This window comes from Triturus cristatus, chromosome 9 (genome assembly GCF_964204655.1).
Source record: "Triturus cristatus chromosome 9, aTriCri1.1, whole genome shotgun sequence".
Classification (NCBI taxonomy): Eukaryota; Metazoa; Chordata; class Amphibia; order Caudata; family Salamandridae; genus Triturus; species Triturus cristatus.
In genome coordinates, this window is record NC_140592.1 from 1223560102 (window position 1) to 1223570544 (window position 10443).

Sequence of the window (10443 nt, forward strand, 5' to 3'; positions counted from 1 at the left end):
AAACCTCCCGCCTGTAACAAAAAAAAGTCTCCTCCAAAAAATCTCTTCCGATTGGACCCGACAGGCGACCGTAACTTGGCCCCAGGTAAACAAAATAACCACCCCCAGAGCGACTCTCTTTACCCTGGGTAAAATGGTCTCACTGTAGGACTGGATCCGGATTTGCATAAAGCCTGGAACTTGTTCACATCCTAAAAGCAAAGAATGAGCAGAATGAAATGTTTCTCGTCGTCAGGGACCTGTCCTGTGGCCCTGCAGCCAGCACTGCAGGGCCCCCAAGCAGACCTGATCTGATGAGCTGTGCACTTTCTTTCAGTCCCAGCTCAGCGACAGAAGGCAAGTAATCAAGGCGCCTGGCGTCCCTCCTCTCGGCCTGAGTTACAGAGGCACCGGAAGAACTTCTTTCAATTTCACCCGCTTGACACCTCCGCCTGCACTGGTGATTTATGTGTACATTCCAAAGCGAGCCCGCTCTGCCCTGCTGAAGGCCTGTGGAATGGAAACAAACTGCGACCTTGCATCCTTCTGAGAGGCGACGGCAGTGACCTTCGCGTGTCCTTCTTCTATTTCCTAAGAGCAGGTCTGCAAGCCTATAAACGCACCCTTTCGATCTGTCCAATCGATTTCTTGGCGCTTCTCAGTTTCATTATTGGGAGTATTTATCAAGTGTGAACTTAACTCAAAAGGGCAAGTGAGGGGAGTGCATAAGAGATGACAAGGAGCAGACCTGAGAGGATGCTGAGGCAAGCATCCACGAGTACAAACAAATACAGAAGGGGTCATTGCAGCATCACGATGGGATGGAGGGAGAGGAGGGGAGGGGAGAGAGTCTAGGATGGTAGGAGGATTGGCAATGATTGGGGTACGAGAGGCATCTCCTGAATTACAACCTTGGAGCTACACGTCTGAAGTGCAAGAGGAGGACGTTTCTAAGCCTCATTCTATATGTGGTAATATCTTATGCTGTGTGTGGTCTTTCAGAGTCCTTTGGGTACCCAGTCTGGCCTGACAGGTTCTCGTGTAACAAGGGGGCAGATTTATGTTCCCTGGCGCATCCCTGCAAATCAGCATGGATGCGCCAGGGAAGATGCGTCACGCAAGTTTGCCGTTGCGCCAACGCAGATGCGCCGCATTTACAATGCGGTGCATCGTGGTGCAAGGACAAGCAGATACGTGACGCATCTGCCGGCGTAAGGTTGGCGCAGTGCTGAAGTTGCGTCGCAAGTGCGACGCAACTCCAGCACTGTTCCAACCTACCCTATCCCTAACATGGTGCGTCAAGCCTTACGCCTGCTTCAAGCAGGCGCAGGGTTTTGACGCATCAGCGTTGGGAAAGTGACTCAGTGAAATCTTATAGATTTCACTGAGTCACTTTTCAGGGGCGTTCCTGCGACGGAACGCCCCCTCCTGTGTAGAAACGTCCACATGAAACCTGACGCAGGTTTCATGTGGCGCAGGGCTTTACACCGTGATGCATCTCCATAGATGCGTCACGATGTAAATGGGGCACAACATGGCGCAGGGTTTACGCCGCCGCTGCGTCACAAAAGTGACGCAACGGCGGCGTAAAAGTGGCGCAAGACCAACATAAATCTGCCCCAAGATGTATTCAGGTGGAGCACTTTGTAGATCATGTAATACTTTGAAGTGGATGCTACCAGGAGAGGACATTAATGCAAGAGAGGCACTTAAACCAGTGCTTAATTTGTGCCAGTGTTTGCCGGTACTTGGCACCAGCACTTACTTATAAACGCAGGCACTTGTTTATGAGAGTACACCACATGGTGGTGCTCTCAGCCTAATTTTTATAGCACAGAATGCATGTTTAGCAGTTCATTGTGTTTAAAAAGAATATAGCTAACTCTTCCAGGCCATCTCTACAGCTTTGGGTGCAAAATGTCACACTTAATTGTTAATGATTAGTAAGTAATGCTGGCACTGCGTTCAGCAGCAGCGGCAGGAGCTGCGGGTGGTGCCGGCTGCAGTGGAATACCTTGGGCCCTGGTACTTATATGATGAACTGACTTAAACCTTCTTTGTTTGGTGATTAATGAAGCAGTGCCATGAAGAATGGCTTGAACCAGTGTCGATGAGGACTGGGAGACATGTGATGAAGTAGTGCGTCATTAATGTGGTATAAGACGTATGCCTGGACATTCGACCCGAAGTTCTCTGGAAGGAGACGGATTGATTGTGGACAGTCGCGTGAGCTGAAACTAGGCTGTCGGAGGTTCCTCTTGAGGGGCCCTTGAGGGATAGATAAGGGTCAGTGAGAAGGTCCAGGGATTTAGCCCAAGAGGACAGATGGAGGAGGACCCATCTGAGTTCATGGTGTTGAGGTCCTCCTGCAAGAAGGGCTCGATGTATCCTCCTCTGATCAGGTCTCTTTGTTAGGCTGAGGTCCAGATGTACTGCAGACTGCAAGGTTTGAATGACATCCAGGCAGGGTGGAGATCAAGGGTACTGTCATCCAATGACGCTTTAAGGCTAAGCATGGTCAGTGGGTGGGTGCATTGCAATGTCTCACTGACTGAGCAGCACTCCCAGTGACTTCATGTAATGTCTGAACATCATGGGAGTGAGAGTTCATCCCTGGAGACAGGAATCGGTGGAGACAGAGAGTATGTGCTGTGCAGCGTTCGATTGATAGTAGAAGCTCTCAAGCAGACCCTGCCAGTCCAATTTCCTATGCCTAGGCAAGAGAAGAGAAGTGTCCGATGCATTGGGTGTGTGATGTGCACTGCAGCAAATGTGCAATGTGTTGTTATTTAATGATCTTTCTATTGTAGGGCGTGCATATCACCCGGTATCCTGGCACCTGCATGGGTAGGGTGCAGGGGAACGAGCCCGTCTGTGGACCTATTGGAAGAGTGAGGTTTTCATTACTTCTGTAATTGAAGGATGGAGCTAGCAGGTCTGATGTGGTAGAGGGGTTCATTCTAGTATTCGGGGGTGAGGCAAGAGAACGCTCTGCCCCCAGCTCTGGGCTGGCGGATGTGTGCGGGGAGGAGGTGGCCGAGAGGAGTTGTCTGGCCTGGGAGTGGAGCAGGATGCTGCTGATGAGCTATGCTGGGCCTAGAGAGTGTAGTGCTTTGTAGGAGTGTCCGAGGAGCTTGAAAAGGACGTGTTTGTGGATTGGGAGCCAGGGGGGCTCTTTGAGAATCTCCTCCTTTTAAACCGTTATTTCATTGGGATATGGTGCTTGTATATGTGCGTGCAGCGTGGGAGTTTGCGTGGGAGTCTTGCAGCTGCGTTCTGTATATGCGTTGGTTTCTGGGGGGAAAAGAGTGCATTCCCCCTTTCTTACATCTACTTCCACCAGGCATTAGCGTTTGATGCAAAGTCAGGTCAAGCTACCTTAGATCAGGCTTTGCATCAAATCATGTGGGCGTTTGCAATGTCCTGCTACCAAAAATACCCCCTTATTGCAAAGCAGTGCAAAGTGGATTTGCCGCTATCAAGCAATCAATCAATCAATCATTTGTAGAGCGCACTACATACCCGCGAGGGTCTCAAGGCGCTGGGAGGGGGGGGGGGGGCGCTACTGGTCAAATGCCACCTTTCCAGTGCAAAACATTTTGCTCAGCGCAGTAAATCCCTGCTCCTGCTTTGCGCCATTGTGCACTGCTTTGCGACGCGCTAGTAAAGCATTCGAAGCATTAGTAAGCCTGTCCCAAGGTTTATCATTCCGTGCTTCAGCTTGGCATGAGTAATGTCTCCTCGTGGATGACCAGCAATGCCCTGAAGCTAAACGGCACTAAAACTGAGGTACTTCGTCTGGGTAACCACCTGGAGCTTTGGGGAATTAAACATTGGCCTGACACACTGGCCCTTCTGCCTGCTCCTGCCTCCAAAGTCAAAAACCTAGGTTTTATTATAGATAAAAATCTTTCCCTCAAACCTCAGGTGTCCAGGGTCACGGCGTCCTGCTTTGCTGTTCTTAAATGGATTGAAAAGATCCTCTGGCTAATTCCAGCTACAGCTCAGAGAACGTTTTGCAGGCTCTGGTAATATCCAGGTTGGACTACGGCAATGTGCTGTATTTGGGTGCAGATAAAGCTTCAGTCCACTGGTTGCAGGTTATTCAGAATGCAGCTGCCCACCTTTTTTTTCCATCTGCCTAGATGCGCTTCTGCATCTCCTCTGCTTCATCAACTTCATTGTCTTAAAGTCAATAAGCGCATCCAGTTGGCGGCCCTATGTTACATGTTTCGGCTCGAATATGGCCTTGTGCCCTCCTATATTCAAAGATTGGTAACACCTTATGTGCCGGCTTGACAGTTGAGATCCTCCAGTCTCTCACTGTTTTCAGTTCCCAGATTTCATCTTGTCCGTATGAGAGGCCGCTCCTTTTCCTACCTGGGCCCCATGCTCTGGAATGCTCTCCCAATTGATCTTAGGGATTGTCATTCTCTGTAAGTTTCCCGCAAGCACTTAAAGACTCGTTTGTTCAGTGATCCAGCATGACTTTTATCCTGGCCTGTTGTCTAGCGCTTGCGTGGTTCTGCCTCCACTTGTTCAGCGCCGGGAGATCCTGTTTGGGTAGCTGTGGGCTTTATAAACTCAACAAATAAATACATAAATAAGTTATTGATGAAATCCAAGATGGCTCTGAGAACCACAGAAGGTAGGATCTAAAGACAGATCCTGGGATGTTGACGTCATTCAGCCCCTTGCGACACCCACGGAACGGAGGGTGGAAATTTGATACTTTTGAAGGACAAAGAGGCCAAGCTGGCTACCAAGGTCTATGTGGCATTAGTGTAGGAGGTCAGTGTTTGGCTCAGAGAGCCTAATGGGTAGTTCTTGTGCTTGTTCCAAATTCTTTAGATTGCTCATTGTGAGAGGGCCTAAGGGCAGCAACAGGAATCATCACGTGGCAGCTCATTCTAGGGGGCACGGGGTTCGGTAAGGCAAGGGGACATAACAAGGACACGATTGTTGTATCTGGAGTATAAGGTGTGGTGTAGGAGCAGAGACTCAAAGTATTCAGCTATAGGGAGGATCTGTACAGACTGCTCTATCAGTCCGCAGGCAGGAAGGAAGCAACAGGTGATGTTTTCATGGGTCATCGGTGGCTGCTTGCTAGGTCTTTGGGGTATGCAGGGTTCCCTGGAGTGGTTTGTAGGGTCCTCATGACAAGCCCAGGGATCTTACAGGAGTGCATTGGGATAGGTGTAAATGTAGGTCTGAGGTATGGGGTCCTGAGTGGCCCCTGACCCTTAGCCTCGTGGAATGTACTGTCCTTGGAACCTACGGAGTCTTATACCTTTGAATGCCAGTGTCCCGATTTCATCATGAAAAAGCTGGGCATAGTGCGTAATTTGACCACGCGGGAGAAGATTTGGCACCTCAGAATGGCACGTGCTCCGGGGCCTTCGATTTTGGGTGCAATAGGGAGGTAAATAGCTGATACAGACCGTAAAGCCCCAGATGTTAACACAAACATGAAGTGCAGACCGATATTTATCCATATTTCATGCAACGTAACAATCCACCTTGCTGCGCTGTGTGAATGGGCAGGAATGCAACATATTTAACATTATAGGGCGCATTCCTGCTCTCTGCCTGCGCTGGTGCAGGAACTGCTGCCCAGAACCAACGGAAGGACCCTTGCACCATCCTGCGTTACAGGCAGGATTGTTTTTTATGCAGGAAGAGACACCTTCCTACTCAAAAACAATTCTCAGAGGCATTTTCTTCTTTCTATGTGTGATGTGGAATGCAGCATACTTAGAAAAAGGAAACATGAAGAGAAATAAAGATATTTCTCCTTGTTGTCCCTCTGGTGAGGAGGTGTACATTTCTGACGCATCCCCCAGTCTACCAGTGTTGTTAAATCTGGGAATGCATGGGTGGATGCATGGGAACACCCACGCTCCACCCATGGCACGCATCCCTGTCGCATTTGCGGTGCCTTGCGTTACTCGAGATTCATCAGGCTACTCAGGGCCACACAGGTGGCCTTGCGTGGTTAGATAAATATCATTTAGGTTTTGCGTCGCCCTTGCATCCCTTTGCGTGTCTCAAGGGCACCTCAAAACCTTTATAAATATGGGGCCTGATGAGGAAGCCTCGGAAACAATGGATCTTAAAGGAGGACCGAGTGGCCCTTGGGCATTGACGCCAGGACGGCTGCAATGCGGACACTTCTATGTAAAGATAATTGGTGTAACCTAAACCCCACACCAAAAATATTGGGCTTTATCGCCTGCTCCCAGGAGGGCCCACTGATGATCAGTTTCTCCAAAATTGCATTTTTTTAGATGGTTTATGGACTCCACCAAAAATTGTGTTGTCAGTGGATAAGGCATTTCTGAAAAGGGCTAAGGCCATCGGACAGTGGTTGGTTAAAATAAAATGAGTTTTTGTGGCCTACTATAGGCCCTAGAGGGCAAGGGTCCAGCTGTGGTCATTGTGCTAGAAGTGGGTGCGGTCATCTCTCACTTCTGAGTTTGCAGGAAAATGTTGCTTCTTCATTGTGCTCTGCAATTACACATGGCTCCTGAAAATGAAGCCCTGCCCTCTTGTGGCCGTCGAGGAGAAGTGCAATTGTATCCCTAGTATATGTCCTTTCTCCAGTGCCAATGAGGGAGCTGCTCCAAAGGGCTTGAGCTCAAGGAAGAAACAGAAAGGATACTTGGCAGACATCACTTTGATATTTGTAATCACATTACATCATTGAAGAAAGGAGGTCCGGGCGTGAGGATCCGCGTGGTTTCCACGCTTATCTTAGGGGTAAAGTGGCAGGCAGATTTCTGAAAAAAAAACTTTCAGAATCAGAACTGAACTCTGACTCGACTCTAAAACTTCCATCCTGACGAATCTTCAACCACTGAAGGGACATTAGAAAGTTGTTTGTCTTTGTGGCTGCTAGCGAAAGTCAACTGTCTACAATAACATTTTGTAATAAACCATTTTTTATGTTTTGGTAATGATGCACCATATTATGGGCCCGTAAAAGGAACGTCTTACCTAAGTTATGTTATGTTATGTTATGTTGTATGTTATGGAATGTTGTGTTATGTTGTTTATGTTTTGTTGTCATGTTATATTATATGTAATGTTATGTTATATGTTATGCTATTATGTTATATGTTATGTTATATGCTATGTTATGATGTTATGTTACATGCTATCTTAGGTTATGTTATATGTTATGTTATGCTATGTTAGCACAACCTCTGACCCAATCTGAGGTCTGCTCTCTCCCCTCTCCCCAGCAGCTCCGCGGTGCCCTGCTCCAACGCAGATCCCACCAGCCCAACCCAGGCCGGTTTCGAGCCCGCTCTGTGACACCTAGTAGTGTCTTCTTTTTTTTTTTACTCTTGCCATCACTGAGTTTTTTTCCTGACTCTTGCCATCACTGTTTTTTCCTTTGGTGTTCTGGTGTCCTGTGCCTCGTTACTGTCTTGTCTGTGCCTGTATTCTGTGTGCCTGTATTCTGTGTGCACTGCCCATTGTATCTTACCCTCAAGTTACCCTGCCCTACTGCTTCTTTCCCGCTGGTTTCCCGCCGTTACCGACCACGCTCCCGCCTCCCAGCTGCACGTTCCCGCCCCCTCCTCTACATAATGACGGCCGATGCGCGGTTGCGCCGCTGGCGCGCCTAAGGCAAGCCCGTCTGCGCCCCTCCGCTCCTGGTCCACGCCCAGTGCCAGAACCCCTGGCCCCCGTGAGAGCCACGCCACCCGACGACGCTACGACGCCAACTTCCTCTACGAACTCAACGCCGGCCGATCACCCAACTGCTTCCAGGCCACACGAAGCTCACCCACGGACCCTTCTCCTGCCGAAGCTGCAGCTTCACCAGCCACCGAACACCTGCACATCCTGCCCCACCTGCCAGGGCAGGAGGCAACCATCTCAGATGCATACTGCTCAACACCCACGCCGTCCACAAACAAGCCATCAAACTCTGGGACCTACTCAACTCAGCCTCCTCGGACGTCGCCTTCCTAACGGAGACCTGGATGAGTCCCACCTCAGCACCCAACATTGCCATAGCCATCCCGGACGGCTACAAGATCACCCAAAGGGACCGCACCAACAGACGAGGAGGAATCGCCATCATCCACAGGAATACCCTCAGAATTTCGACTAGCACCGAAGACACCTCCAGCGCCGCCGAACAACTGCACTTCCAGATCCACTTCGACCCCAGCACCACCCTCAGAGGAACCCTCATTTACAGACCCCCCCGGACCCTGACCACAGTTCAGCGACTCCATCACCGACATCGTCAGCATGCACGTTCTTACTTCCACAGACTACATCCTCCTAGGAGACCTGAACTTCCACCTCGAGAACGCCAACGACAGCAACTCCATCGCCCTGCTCGAAAACCTCACCAACCTCGGACTCAAACAGCTCATCACGACTCCCACCCACTCCGTCAGACACACGCTCGACCCCATCTTTTCCGCCAGTGACCACGTCACCTTCAGCCACACCACCAAACTCCACTGGACCGACCACCGCTGCGTCCACTTCACCTTCAAGAAACCCACCACCCGCAATGGATCCCATACCGCAGCTGGCACAAGGGCACTGAAGACCAGCTCATCACCACCCTCGCCCGAGACCCACCAGCGACACCGACACAGCCGCCCGCAACCTCAGACAGTGGATCGACGACTGCACCAACACCCTCCCCCAATCAAAAAACCCTCCAACTGACGCACCGACAGAAAGTCGAGCTGGTTCACCACCGACCTCCTGGAATCCAAGCGGACTTGCCGAAGACTCGAGAAAAAGTGGCGCCACGAACATACACCGGATAACCACGCAGCCCTCAAGAACGCCAGCCGCAAGCACCACCAACTCATTCAAGCCACCAAAAGGACCTCTTTCAAGGAACGAATCGACAACAACACACACAACAGCAAAGGGCTCTTCAACATCGTGAAGGAACTCTCCAACCCCAGCTCCAACGACATCCCACCATCGCAAGACCTGTGCGACTCCCTTGTCACCTTCTTTCACCGCAAGATCGCAGACATCCACGACAGCTTCAACACGCAGACCCTCCCGACAGCCACCGACACAGCAGACTCACCACCCCCCAGCCTCACCAATCTCCTGGTTTCCTGGAGCCACATTAACGACAACAACACCATCAAAACCATGAACACCATCCACTCCGGCTCACCCTCCGACCCTTGCCCTCACCACATCTTCAACAAAGCAAACCACATCATCGCACCCCATCTCCGGAAGATCATCAACAGCTCCTTCGAGACCGCCACCTTCCCGGAAAGCTGGAAGCACGCCGAGATCAACGCCCTACTCAAGAAACCCATAGCGGACCCAAAGGACCTCAAAAATGTCCAGCCTATCTCCCTGCTCCCGTTCCCGGCAAAAGTCATCGAGAAGATCGTCAACAGACAACTGACCCACTTCCTTGAGGAGAACAACATCCTGGACCCGTCCAGTGCTTAATTTGTAGAATATGAAGTGCAGGTGCTCAAATGTTTTTCGGAGGCCACACTTACTTTTTCCCAGCTCCACCCACTTCCTCCACTGGCTCCACCAGCTTACTCTATTGACTCCACCCACATCCTCAACTGGCACTGCTAAAAGTCAGATGTAATACCAAATCTGAATTTCAGCAAGTGTGCCTTCCTCATAGTAAGGTTTTGATAGGAGGTTCCAAACATACACATTTAAAAAAGAAACTTCAATGTAATGAATTTAGGGATTAGGAAGTATTATAGATATTTTGGACTCCGGTTTTTTTTGCAAGTCACTCTAGAGAATGTTTTTGGTCCGGAGCAAAATAGAGTACATTTTAAGCATAAACTTGTCCTAAAAATTACAAACATCGCTCAATGGTGTTGAACAATCATGGACGTTGGGGATCATAATGTAGCAGATACTTTAATACTGGGTGATGATTCAGCTCAAAACGTATGAGTCAGACAAACTCAATGCACAAATGGGTGCAATGTCTGATATTTATGTATTTCTCTCATCTTCATTGCTTGATTTTGCTCTCCAGAAAGTGTTCATCATAGTCGTTGAAATGTCATACATAATTACACTGACATAACTGAAATTATGAAAATGGCACTCATAGGAATCTGAAACCTAGGCATGTATGCGGTAGGTGTCAATGTGACTGGGCGAAGGGTGCACTGCAAGGAGAGCAGAAGGGCATCGCTACCTGGCAAATGAAACTCTCCACTGTGAACCCTGCTGCCAGGAGAAGAGCACTTCCTTCCAGGCCTGCTGTTCCATAAGTAAAGACATTAGGAGAGGGGCTTCTGTATTCGGAATGCACAGAGATCAATGTTGAAAAAAATGGGGCACTGTGGGGTTTTAGCACAGACTGCCAATGGAAGGGGGCACAGTGAAGGGATTGCAATGGGCTGCCAATGAAAAAGAGGGCAGTCTGTGGCTTTCATACAGACTGCCAATTGAATGGAGGCACCTGATCTTAAA